The sequence below is a fragment of the Dendrobates tinctorius genome, unplaced genomic scaffold, assembly GCF_039654945.1.
Source record: "Dendrobates tinctorius isolate UK_male_01 unplaced genomic scaffold, ASM3965494v1 ptg000430l, whole genome shotgun sequence".
In the NCBI taxonomy this organism is placed as follows: Eukaryota; Metazoa; Chordata; class Amphibia; order Anura; family Dendrobatidae; genus Dendrobates; species Dendrobates tinctorius.
Window position 1 is genome coordinate 930,737 of NW_027362093.1, and position 14,547 is coordinate 945,283.

At 49.5% G+C, this 14,547-nt stretch overlaps 1 protein-coding gene across 1 annotated transcript in view; it reads left to right on the forward strand.

Annotated features, from left to right (window-relative positions):
• Positions 1-14,547, forward strand: part of LOC141076809 (uncharacterized) — a 106,744-nt gene that overhangs the window by 90,490 nt on the left and 1,707 nt on the right. The gene's annotated exons all lie outside the window — the stretch shown is intronic.

Genomic DNA, 14,547 nt, shown 5'->3' on the forward strand with positions numbered 1-14,547 from the left:
ACATGTACCGTATTTTCCGCTTTGTAAGATGCACTTTTTTTCCCCCAAACTTGGGGGGAAAATGAGGGTGCGTCTTACAAAGAGGATATACATTACAAGGTGTAGGCCGCATGGGTGTCCGGCTGTCCGTCGGCACTGTGGGTGTCTCCGGGTGCCCAGCCGTGTCTCCACGTGCCCAGCGGTGTCTCCGGTTCCAATCCCGGGGCTCTGGTGACATTTTGCGACAGGCCAGAGCCCCGGGGCTCCCTCTCGGTTCCCTCTGTTTTGGGCTCTGGCAATATGGCGGCTGCCGCCTGGGGTGGCGCATGCGCTGATGATGATCTTGGGACAGATCTCTCTGAAATCTCATCTCTCGAGATCTCAGTCCCGAGATCATCATCAGCGCATGCGCTGTCCCCGGCAGCGGCCGCCATATTGCCGGAGCCCAAAACAGGGAACCGAGAGGGAGCCCCGGGGCTCTGGCCTCTCGCAAAATGTCGCCAGAGCCCCGGGATTGGAACCGGAGACACCGCTGGGCACGTGGAGACACGGCTGGGCACCCGGAGACACCCACAGCGCCTACGGACACCCGGTAAATGTGGGCATAGCCCCGGGCTGCTGCACAGACCCCCCTGGCAGCAGCGCAAGCCCCCTTGGTAGCAGCATGAGCCCCCCTGGTAGCAGCATGAGCCCCCCCTGGCAGCAGTACAGCCCCCCTGGCAGCAGCACAAGCCCACCCTGGTAGCAGCACGAGCCCCCCTGGCAGCAGCATGAGCCCCCCTGGTAGCAGCATGAGCCCCCCTGATAGCAGCATGAGCCCCCCCTGGTAGCAGCATGAGCCCCCCCTGGCAGCAGCGTGAGCCCCCCTGGTAGCAGCATGAGCCCCCCTGGCAGCAGTGTGAGCCCCCTGGTAGCAGCACGAGCCCCCCTGGTAGCAGCATGAGCCCCCCTGGCAGCGCACTGCACATCGGAGCACCCGCTCATCCCTTCCTGCGGTCTGCAGTATCACCCCACTCCTGCCTCCTCCAGCAGCGACCCTGGGACCCCACTTCACCGCAGCCACCACCCACGGTAAGCAATAAGACACCTGGATTATAAGAGGCACCACCATTTTATTAAAAAAACGTATTTTCCTATTTTTCTCCTCAAAATTTGTGGTGCGTCCTATAATCCGGAGCGTCTTATAAAACGAAAAATACGGTAACAGCCTGTCTTTTATATATTGTACATTAACAGCCTGTGTATTTTATTAAGCACTATCTTTTTCATCTCTTTTATTTGCTTATTGTTTTCCCACCTGTAGTTTATAAGGATCATTTAGGGTGAGTCTGGGAGAGCCGCCGCGGAGTGGGGGTGCCAAATCGTATCTTTTAGGGTGCCAACCTCCACTGTCAGGAAGGGATAGCAGGCTAGCATAGGGCTATCGTAGGTTATTATTGTATAGTTTGTTAATTGTGTTATTGCACTAGGGGGGTGTTTTTTACCTCAATTTATTAACGTTTCATGTTTTTAAAGGGATTATATGATTGCACTAATATAGCGTGTTCCTCATTCTGGCCCTAAACAGTAATTTAGTCCCTCATCCTGGCCCCCTTTATTTAATAATCTCACCCAGCCTGGCCCTCTTTATTTTATGATATGCCCCAGCCTGGTCCCCTATGTCCCTTGTCCAGCCTGGCCCCCAGATATCCATCCTGCACCACCAGCTATACATACTGGCCCTCATATGTCTCTTATCCTGCCCCTATATATCTTTCCTGGGCCACCATATATCCTTCCTGGTCCCTTTTCCTGGATCCCCCATATATCCATCCTTATCCACCATATATGTCCAACCTGGACCCCCATATATATATGCTTCCTGGTCTTTTGTTCTTCCCCCATATCCCCATATATGCAATCTGCCCCCATATATGTCCATCCTTGCCCTTCCCCATATATCCATCCTGGACCCCAATGTGTATCCTTCCTGTCCCCATATGTCTCCATCCTGGTCCCCCATGTGCCTCTATCCTTGCCCCCATATGCATCCATCCTAACCCCTATGTGTCTCCATCCTGGCCCCCCATGTGTATCCATCCTGGCCCCCATGTGTATCCATCCTGGTCCCCATGTTTATCCATCCTAGCACCCCCATGTGTATCCATCCTGGCCCCCTATGCGTATCCATCCTGGCCCCCCCATGTGTATCCATCCTGGCCCCCCCATGTGTATCCATCCTGGCCCCCCATGTGTATCCATCCTGGCCCCCCCATGTGTACCCATCCTGGTCCCCCCATGTGTATCCATCCTGGCCCCCCCATGTGTATCCATCCTGGCTCCCCATGTGTATCCATCCTGGCCCCTCATGTGTATCCATCCTGGCCGCTCATGTGTATCCATCCTGGCCCCCCCATGTGTATCCATCCTGGCCCCTCATGTGTATCCATCCTGGCCCCCATGTGTCTCCATCCTGCCCCCCCATGTGTATCCATCCTGGCCCCCCATGTGTATCCATCCTGGCCCCCCCATGTGTATCCATCCTGGCCCCCCATGTGTATCCATCTTGGCCCCCTATGCGTATCCATCCTGGCCCCCCCATGTGTATCCATCCTGGCCCCCCCATGTGTATCCATCCTGGCCCCCCATGTGTATCCATCCTGGCCCCCCCATGTGTACCCATCCTGGTCCCCCCATGTGTATCCATCCTGGCCCCCCCATGTGTATCCATCCTGGCTCCCCATGTGTATCCATCCTGGCCCCTCATGTGTATCCATCCTGGCCGCTCATGTGTATCCATCCTGGCCCCCCCATGTGTATCCATCCTGGCCCCTCATGTGTATCCATCCTGGCCCCCATGTGTCTCCATCCTGCCCCCCCATGTGTATCCATCCTGGCCCCTCATGTGTATCCATCCTGGCCCCCCATGTGTATCCATCCTGGCCCCCCCATGTGTACCCATCCTGGTCCCCCCATGTGTATCCATCCTGGCCCCCCATGTGTATCCATCCTGGCTCCCCATGTGTATCCATCCTGGCCCCTCATGTGTATCCATCCTGGCCGCTCATGTGTATCCATCCTGGCCCCCCCATGTGTATCCATCCTGGCCCCTCATGTGTATCCATCCTGGCCCCCATGTGTCTCCATCCTGCCCCCCCCATGTGTATCCATCCTGGCCCCCCCATGTGTATCCATCCTGGCCCCTCATGTGTATCCATCCTGGCCCCCCCATGTGTATCCATCCTGGCCCCCCATGTGTATCCATCCTGGCCCCCCATGTGTATCCATCCGGCCCCCCATGTGTATCCATCCGGCCCCTCATGTGTCCATCCTGGCCCCCATGTGTCTCCATCCTGCCCCCCCATGTGTATCCATCCTGGCCCCCCATGTGTATCCATCCTGGCCCCTCCATGTGTATCCATCCTGGCCCCCCCATGTGTTTCCATCCTGGCCCCCCCATGTGTATCCATCCTGGCCCCTCCATGTGTTTCCATCCTGGCCCCCATGTGTCTCCATCCTGCCCCCCATGTGTATCCATCCTGGCCCCCCCATGTGTCTCCATCCTGCCCCCCATGTGTATCCATCCTGGCCCCTCATGTGTATCCATCCTGGCCCCTTATGTGTATCCATCCTGGCCCCCCATGTGTCTCCATCCTGGCCCCCATGTGTCTCCATCCTGCCCCCCCATGTGTATCCATCCTGGCCCCCCCATGTGTCTCCATCCTGCCCCCCATGTGTATCCATCCTGGCCCCTCATGTGTATCCATCCTGGCCCCTCATGTGTATCCATCCTGGCCCCTCATGTGTATCCATCCTGGCCCCCCCATGTGTCTCCATCCTGGCCCCCATGTGTCTCCATCCTGGCCCCCATGTGTATCCATCCTGGCCCCCCCATGTGTATCCATCCTGGCCCCCCCATGTGTATCCATCCTGGCCCCCAATGTGTATCCATCCTGGCCCCCCCATGTGTCTCCATCCTGCCCCCCCATGTGTCTCCATCCTGCCCCCCCATGTGTATCCATCCTGGCCCCCCCATGTGTATCCATCCGGGCCCCTCATGTGTATCCATCCTGGCCCCCATGTGTCTCCATCCTGGCCCCCCCATGTGTATCCATCCTGGCCCCCCCATGTGTCTCCATCCTGGCCCCCCCATGTGTATCCATCCTGGCCCCCCCATGTGTCTCCATCCTGGCCCCCCCATGTGTATCCATCCTGGCCCCCCCATGTGTCTCCATCCTGGCCCCCCCATGTGTCTCCATCCTGGCCCCCTATGTGTATCCATCCTGGCCCCCCCATGTGTATCCATCCTGGCCCCCCCATGTGTATCCATCCTGGCCCCCAATGTGTATCCATCCTGGCCCCCCCATGTGTCTCCATCCTGCCCCCCATGTGTCTCCATCCTGCCCCCCCATGTGTATCCATCCTGGCCCCCCCATGTGTATCCATCCGGGCCCCTCATGTGTATCCATCCTGGCCCCCATGTGTCTCCATCCTGGCCCCCCCATGTGTATCCATCCTGGCCCCCCCATGTGTATCCATCCTGGCCCCCCCTTGTGTATCCATCCTGGCCCCTTGTCCTGGCTTCATGTACAGAGAGAGAGAGGACAAAAAAAAGATTGCTCTTACCTTCCTGCGCTTCCAGCGCCGTGTTGCGTCCTCCTCCTCTGCAGGTCCGCAGTGCACTTAGTAAAATGGCCGCTGACATAGCAGAGGCCGGCAGTGAATGTGTGCGCACATCGCTTGTGGCGTGTAACGGTGATGTCATATGCCAGTGACGGCAAGCGCACACTCTTCAGTATTGATTGGGACATGCGCCGCAGCGGTTCAGGTAATGACCCCTGCATGCGCGCACCCCTGCACGTACTCTGCCTGCGCTTTTAAAAGGCCCGCACCCCTAAAAACCGCAGACTTTTTTTTCTTTCTCTCTTCTCTTCTTCTTCTCCTCCTTTCCTTCCCACAGCCAATGGTCCACCGGGGATTTCCCCGATACCCCGCCAGGCCAGTCCGACTCTGTGAGTGTTTGTGTATATATATTATATATATTTTTTCCTTTTAAGTTGAGGGCTCCAATTCCAGCTATTGCTGTCAGACCTATGATTTCTATCTACTCCACAGTGTATAGGATAATGGGGTACAATAAAATCGTTAAGGACGAGACATAACTGACATTGTGCAGTGACTCTGTTTTCCATATAGTGACGGATTATTTATTTTTTTAAACTCTTTTTATTGAAAGATTCCACAAAATAAGATGACAAACATATGACAATGCAGTGTAAGATCAGAATAATCCGTATAATCACCGTCCACAGGGACAGAGATATAATATCACACTTTCAGAAATAAACAAAACGAATGAGACACAGCATTCACCATAATGTGCTCTATAAAGCATTGCTCCTCCTCACCAACAGGTCCGTTATCAGAGTTATGAGCTCGTACCAGGTCAGGTTATAATAGACACATATTCTCAAGCCCACACATATCACCACTTTCATACTCTGGAAGGGATATACATCAGGGATTGTATCCGAGATGGAGGAGACCATGGCATTAGGAGCCAAGTGTGACATGGGTGAGTTACACTACCTTTCCCGAATCCTATGGAACTTCTGGGGACATCCTCTGTGTCTATATAATATGTTTCCATAAGGAATTATGTCGTTTGCTAATTAGGAAAGCCTAAGGCCAGAAATAATCCCCATAAATCACTGTACATGGAGACTTTGGGATCAGATCATTTCTGTCCGTTGTGATTGTGGAAACAAAAAATCTTTTCTAAAAGCCTCAAACTTCTGTGTGTGACTCAGAGCTGAGATCTAACGTGAGAGAAGATTCCAGTGCGGGGAAGACGGGAAACCTTCATATAGACGGCCGGTGGGAATGGAGGCAGTGACCGACTCTGGCCAAATCTGTCTCTAGAGCCGCAGTAGAAGATGAAGATGTCGTCCTCATCATGAAGGAGTTATTTCTCATGTCGCGTGTAATGAATCTCTCCTGCAGTATTGCTAATGCCGATTCCAGTGTCGGTAATGAGACGAGAATTAGCGTTATGGAAGATGAGTCTATGAGGAACGTGTTCAGCTGCCGACTCCGAGGAGGAAACTGCCTGTTGTCTGTGGCCTAAATATATAGGTTTTATTAGTAGATGTCAGGGAAGAAAACTAAACCCTGTAAGATAATAAATCTCCTCATATGTTTCCCTTATTATCTCCAGTAATTGTATTATTACACAGGATTCTTATGATGTTACATCGGATCATCTTCTTCTCATTCAGGTCTCTACAATATCGGATCCTCTCAGGGAAGATCTTCTACAGAAGAGAATTTTCCTGATTTACCCATCAAGGATGGATATGGACAGAGACAAGATGGCGGAGAGGATGTTACACCTCACCCTAGAGATCCTCTTCCGTCTCACTGGAGAGGTGAGAGATTCTGATGACGTCACATTACATCATTCTTATCTATGGGAGTAATGGACAGAACTGGAGAGGTGAGGACTCTGGAAATGTCTGGAGTGAGATTTATTAATGTGTCTCTCCATAACCAGGATTACACAGTGGTGAAGAAGACCTCTAGTGATCACTGTCAGGACCCTGTGTCTGAGGGATCTGGAAGACCCCTGAGCCCAATCACGGGGCCTCCACCTCTCCCCCTGATCCATGAGGACATCAATGACCAGAAGATCCTAGACCTCACCTACAAGATAACTGAGCTGCTGACTGGAGAGGTGACACTGCTGGGAATGCTGGGACATTATACAGTAACACTATGAAGGGATCGGGAGGATGATGGTATCATTGTATGTGTCAGGTTCCTATAAGGTGTCAGGATGTCGCTGTCTATTTCTCCATGGAGGAGTGGGAGTATTTAGAAGGACACAGAGATCTGTACAAGAACGTCATAATGCAGGTTCCCCAGCCCCTCACATCACCAGGTAATAGACAGGACTAAATACACACGGCCTATAATTATCTGTATGTAGAGAATGAATTCAGTCCCTGTATGTGTTTCCTCCAGATCTATCCAGTAAGAGGACAACACCAGAGAGATGTCCCCGTCCTCTTCTTCCACAGGACTGTAAACAAGAAGATCCCAGTGTTCCTCAGGATCATCAGGTAGATGGAGAGAAGGTGTCAGGAGATCTCCCCTATGATGTGTAGACGGCTGTGAAGGTCTTGTGCTCAGTCTTGTTTTATCCACCAGTATTATATGTTTTATACTTGTGTAATGAGAACGGTGGAGATGGCAGGATTAGAGCTGATCATAGATGGGACTTCTCCATCTGTCAGTGACTTTTACAATATTTGTTTCAGGGTGAAGATCTGACCCATATTAATACAACAGAGACATATGTGAGGGGTGATGAGCGGTGTAAAGAGGAGATTCCCACATATGACTACCCAGGTGAGTAGTAACCACTGAATGCAGAGAAGTCACAGATTCTTCTCAGTCACCGGCTGTGGCTGCTTTATGGGTGGTGTAGTCCGTCCGTATTACCATGTTCACCATTTTGCCTCTAGACCACAACATTCTCCTCCACCCAAAACTGTTCACATGACTTTGGGCATTGAAAGCCCTTTTCTATAGAACTTACAACCTGGAGGATCCACCTACCCCCTGGGATTAGGAGACGCTGACCGTTACCTGCCCAGATTAACTATAAAGCCAAATGACATCGTACGTAGAATGTGCTGACAAGATAGAAAATCACTTGAAGAAAAATCTTATGCTGGGCCTGTAAGAGAAAGCGGAGGGTAATGATGCTGTTGGCTTCCTAGATCCCTGAGATCTTATCGGATGAATCTTCTCTCCCTTCTGTGCTGCTGAATGTCTCATGGTCCCTACAAGACCAGGTCCAGTCTTTCTGGCCAAACTTCCCTTTTATGATCGACAACAGTAAATGTGCAGTGAGGCCAAGTGTGAATTTCTGTACAATAACAGCAGAGTTTCCCTTTATCCTGACTTTTCAATTTGTATTAACACTACTATATTTTTCAAACTATAAGACACACTTTTTTCTTTCAAAAATGTGGAGGAAAATAGGGGGTGCGTCTTATAGTCCGGATGTACCGGCTCTGGCTGTGGTGGGGAGGTGGGGGAACGGCATCGGCGGAGCAGCGGGTCACACGAGGCTGGAGCCAGTGGCTGCGGCTAACTCCTGTTCCCGCTGCTAAAGAGAAATGAATATTCACTGCATTCCACTCCCATGGGCTTTGAGGGCAATGAATATTCTTTTCTCTTTAATAATAGTATCTTGATATGATTAGCCCCCAACCCCAGTCCTGGTATGCATGGCCCCATCCTTATATTTGGCCCACACCACCATCTCCATCCTGGTATGCATGGCCCCATCAGAAAACATTAAAAAACAAACCATCACACTTACTTACCCCGCACTCCCTCGCAGCGTCCTGCTCCGGTGCCATAAACTGCTATATGCTTGTAAGCAGCACATGGCAGGGACGACATGCACTGCTCACAAGCAGAGCACAGCTGCCAGGACTGTGCATGCAAGGGGCAGTGAGTATTCATTGCTCTTCAGTAGCGCGCAGTGTCAGCCACCGGCTTCCTGCTGCTACCGGCGGTCATGTGTGCCGCTACTTAAGAGAAATGAATATTCACTGCATTCCACGCCCATGGGCTTTGAGGACAATGAATATTCATTTCTCTTTAATAATAGTATCTTGATATGATTAGCCTCCAACCCCGGTCCTGGTATGCATAGCCCCATCCTTATAATTGGCCCACACCCCCATCCCCATCCAAATCCTTGTATGCATGGCCCCATCAGAAAACATTAAAAAACAAATCATTACACTTACTTACCTCGCGCTCCCTCGCAGCGTCCTGCTCCGGTGTCAGCAACTGCTATATGCTTGTAAGCAGCACATGACAGGGACGTCACGTGCTGCTCACAAGCAGAGCACAGCTGCCAGGACTGTGCATGCAAAGGGCAGTGAGTATTCATTGCTCTTCAGTAGCACGCAGTGTCAGCCACCGGTTTCCTGCTGCTACCTGTGGTCACGTGTGCCGCTACTTAAGAGACATGAATATTCATGAATACTCACTGTTCTCAGCGCTGCTTACAAGCATAATGCAGTTGCTGGCACCAGAGCAGGACGCTGCAAGGGAGCGCCGGGTAGGAAAGTGTAATGGTTTTTTTTTTGTAATGTTTTCTGATGGGGCCACACATATCAGGATAGGAATGTGGGTGGGGGACACTTATAAGGATGGGGTCCTGCATACCAGGTCAAGATGGGGCCCTGCATACCAAGACGAGATGGGGCCTTGCATACCAGGACGAGATGGGGCCCTGCATACCAGGACGAGATGGGGCCCTGCATACCAGGATGAGATGGGGCCCTGCATACCAGGACGAGATGGCGCCCTGCATACCAGGACGAGATGGGGCCCTGCATACCAGGATGAGATTGGGCCCTGCACTGCATACCAGGACGAGATGAGGTCTGTGCATACCAGGACGAGATGGGGCCATGCATACCAGGATAGGGATGAGGTGCAATGCATACTAGGATGAGATATGGGACCATGCATACTAGGACGAGATGGGGGCCCTGCATACCAAGATAAGGATGGGGCCATGCACACCAGAATAAGGATGGGGCCATGCACACCAGAATATGGATGGGGCCATTCATACCAGGATAGGGATGATGGGGTCATGCATACCAGGACAAGATTGTGTCCCTTCATACCAGGTGTCACAGGGCAGTAAGGGGAAAACAGGGGATATGGAACCATTGCCTCTGAACTGCCCCTAAGACTAAGGGGGTGCTCTGACTTTCCTTAACTTGGGGGTACACTTAATGGTAGTGAGGCCCAAGTCTCCGACCTGTCCCTCTCCTGCAATGCTCCAGGACAGCAGAGTTAGCCACCTGAAAACAGCAGACAACTGAAGATCCACAGGACTCTGTCAGCTCCTGAACTCCAGCTTGGTTGGTCTCCAAAGAGAAACAATATCACCAACAGTTAGTTGGTGCACCTGGTGAGCTTATGTAGAACGGCGGGAGTGGTTTCCGCCTGCATAGGTAATTAATCACAATGCAGTAACACCAGCGTCCACCAGGGGGAAAAACTCAGCAGAAGACCAACTAAACATGCAGTAACACCAGCTGCAAAAACTAATATTAACCCCCGATGACCTGAAAAATGGATCGTGACACCAGGATAAGGATGGGACCATGCATACCAGGATGGAAATGAGGGGGCCATGCATACCAGGACAGGGATGAGGGGGCCATGCATACCAGGACAGGGATGAGGGGGCCATGCATACCAGGACAGGGATGAGGAGGCCATGCATACCAGGACAGGGATGAGGGGGCCATGCATACCAGGACAGGGATGAGGGGGCCATGCATACCAGGGTAGGGATGAGGGGGCCATGTGTATCAGAATGGGGATGAGGGGACCATATATACCAGGATAGGGGATATTAAGTACAGAATTGAGAACATTTTTTGCTTCAATTTTTTCCCCTAATTTCCTCTAAAACTTAGGTGCGTCTTATAGTCCAAAAATACGGTAATTTCAAGGAGGATTGTAATAAACTACAGGACAAACATTCCACCTGTGCCATGATAGATCTCTAAGCTGTGCGTGGCCGATGGCTGTAATATACATTTATTCCCGCCTGCAGGAGATGTGTTGGCTCCAGCCCTGGTTTCATAGATTCTCTCCACATCATAAATCACATTGCTTTCAGATTACTGCACAATCGCTCCTGAAATGGGGGCGCTAATACTTTCTCTACTCTTCTGGTCAGGACTCATAGTGGCTCCAATGGTCCACCATAAATGAGTGCAGCTCCAGTTTAGTGTTCTCCCCTCGTACATACGTTGTTGTTGTTGGGGATGTAACATATTTTTATTCTATGTCTTTTTTTAACCTGTTCATTCTGTATGATGGTTTAATTGTGGTGGGATCGGCCTTCCTGCCTAATGTGAGTCTGTAACTCCCTGATAGTCCTGAAAAAAAGCTCTCCATTGCCTCTTCCAAATGTCTGAGATGTCTTAAAGGGAACCTGTCAGCCGGATTGTGCTCAGTAACCTACAGTCACTGTCAGGTTGGCACCGTTGTACTGATTACAATGATACCTGGTGATGAAATCCGTCTTGTGGTTGTTGTTTAATCTGTATTTGTAGTTTTCAGTTAATGAGATTCTCGTGCTTTGGGGCGGGGCTGTGGGCGGGGCTTTATGAGGTGCTCTGATTACATATTCATCTGTATTGACTTATGACAGGTTGTGGATCCCTCACTGACCTGCCCCCCATTATTACATAATGCATATAATAGTGTTGTAGTGTTGATATTATTGTTGACAATGCCTATAATATTGTGGCTATTGTGACGCTTGGAAAAATAAATTTACAAGGGACACCAGCGGCGCCTGTCCAGTATCATCTATCTCTTATAGTTTTTACTGCGCAGGTGCCACCATCGCCGGTGACATTTTTCTGGATGTAATTTTTTATGTAAAATAGGGGGCAGGTCACTGAAGGATCAGTGTCATAAGCCAATACAGATGAATATGTACGCATAGCACCAAATAAGGCCCCGCCCACAGCCCAACCCACATCCACTCCCACAATCCCACCCCAAAGCATGAGAATCTCATTTACTAAAAACTACAAATAAAGATTAAACATTAACCAGCCCAAACAAGGCACATCTATTAGATGCGCCAATTCCGACACTTTGCCCGGCTTTTCCCATTGGCCCTTTAGTGGTGACAAGTGGGGTTCATATTTGTGGGGTTGATGTCACCTTTGTATTGTCAGGTGACATCAAGCCCACGACTTAGTAATGGAAAGGTGTCTATACATTACCAACCCCATAGTTACATCTAATATATAAAGCTGAATGTGTGTGTGTGTGTATGTCTGGGATTGGCATCTGTACTGTCGCAGCTACAGCCACAAAATTTTGCACAGTCACACGTCTGGATCCCGAGAGCGTCATAGGCTATGTTGTGAGGTGAAATTTTAACCCCGCGCATTCCAATTCACCAAACAATTTTGCCTATTATTCTTATCATTTCTATGGTGTTATCGTCCTTCTGTAAAGCTGGAAAAAACACAATTTATTACCGTGCCAACACAGACCTCCCTCTGACACAGACTGCAGTGGGAGTCCAGTATCACACAGGATAGGACTAGATACTCGGCTCAGCAGTCAGTATCACACAGGATAGGATTAGATACACAGCTCAGCAGTCAGTATCACACAGGATAGGATTAGACACATGGCTCAGGAGTCAGTATCACACAGGATAGGATTAGATACACAGCTCAGCAGTCAGTATCACAGAGGATAGGAGTAGATGCACAGCTCAGCAGTCAGTATCACACAGGATAGGAATAGATACATGGCTCAGCAGACAGTGTAACACAGGATAGGATTAGATACACAGCTCAGCAGTCAGTATCACACAGGAGAGGATTAGACACATGGCTCAGCAGTCAGTATCACACAGGATAGGATTAGATACACAGCTCAGCCATCAGTATCACAGAGGATAGGATTAGATACACAGCTCAGCAGTCAGTATCACACAGGAGAGGATTAGACACATGGCTCCGCAGTCAGTATCACACAGGATAGGATTAGATACGCAGCTCAGCACACAGTATCACACAGAATAGGGTTAGATACACGGCTCAGCAGACGGTATCACACAGGATAGGATTAGATACACAGCTGAGCAGAAAGTATCACACAGGAGCGGATTAGGGACACAGCTCAGCAGACATTATCACACAGGAGAGGATTAGATACACAGCTCAGCAGTCAGTATCACACGGGATAGGATTAGATACATAGCTCAGCAGTCAGTATCACACAGGATAGGATTAGATACACAGCTCAGCAGAAAGCATCACACAGGAGAGGATTAGGTACACAGCTCAGCAGACATTATCACACAGGATAGGATTAGATACACGGCTCAGCAGACAGTATCACACAGGATAGGGTTAGATACACGGCTCAGTAGACAGTATCACACAGGATAGGATTAGATACACAGATACACATGTTGTTTATCAAAAGGCTCTTGAATGAGTTGAAAATAAAATACTATCAATACTTGGGTAATCGTTTAGTTAATTTGTGTTGCAAATCTGTAGTGTTGAATATGATGTGAAATGTTTTTATGTGCAGTATAATCATTATAATTTGTGATAACTAACCACAGTTGGTTACTATGCCCAGGCAACGCCGGGCTCTTCAGTTAGTAGTAAATAAAGACACAGCCAGAATAAAGTCTTTTATTAGAAATAAAACAAAACAGTTTTCCTTTTTTATTTAAAAATAGCAAACACAGTTATACTCACCTAACGCCTATTTCCACCGAAGACCTCGTTCTCCTGTAATAAAAATAAACAACAACAATATACCATACCTGTCTGTCGTTCTATCCCACACTATAATCCAGGTCTGGGGAATAATTAGTTTTCATCCTGGATGGTGCCAAGATGCGACCGTCCAGGCTGAGAACCACTGGTGAATGAGCTGCTGCAAGCGCAGCATCATTGACCAGCAGTGACATCATCAAGGTTTCCAGCCAGGCTGAACTGCAGTGACCTCAGGACCGTGGGAAAAAGTCAGTGATGAGGTCACCACAGTTCAAGCTAAGTGACGTCACAGCAGATCATCGTGAGAATTCTCTGTGTTATTTTTAAATAAAAAACGAAAACTGCGTTTTGTTTTATTTCTAATAAAAGACTTTATTCTGGCTGTCTTTATTTACCATATAACTATAGGATTAGTAATGGATAGGTGTCTTATAGACACCTCTCCATTACTAAGCTGTGGGCTTGATGTCACCTGACAATACAAGGGTGACATCAACCCCATAAATATGAACCCCACTTGCCATCACTACAGGGCAAGTGGGAAGAGCCGGGAAAATGCCAGAATTGGCGCATCTCATAGATGTGCCTTTTCTGGGAAGCTGCAAGCTGCTTTTTTATCCTGGGAGGGTCAATATCCATGGCCCCTTACAAGCCTGAGAATACCAGCCCCCAGTTGTCAGCTTTAGCAATGCTGGTTGTCAAAAATGGGGGGGGACCCCATACTGGTTTTTTTAAAATTATTTATTTAAATAATTAAAAAACAGTGTTGGGACCCCTCTATTCTTGATAACCAGCCTTACTGAAGCTGACAGCTGAGGCTTGCAGCCCCCAGTTGTGAGTTTTGCCAGACTGATTATAGAAAATACAGGGGAACCCTGTACAGAGGACTGAACCAGAGGAGAACAGCGCTGTATCTGGCAGATTCCGGCCATGTGCTTTGCGCTTTAGTAGGGTGTGGTACTTTCCAGTTGGCTGAAGTAGGGAGCAGATTACTCCAGCTGGACAGCAGGAACAGATCCCAGATGAGATTGGACACACCATATGCAGATGCCCTAATATAACTAAATGACAGAAAACCAGAATAGTAGAAATCCTCATAAAGTGATTCCATTTCATAAATTAATTCACTGAGGGTTATAATCTATAGGAGGAGTGAATATTTTGACTCCACAGCCACTTTCTGGAAAATAACACGCAGTGGATGTTG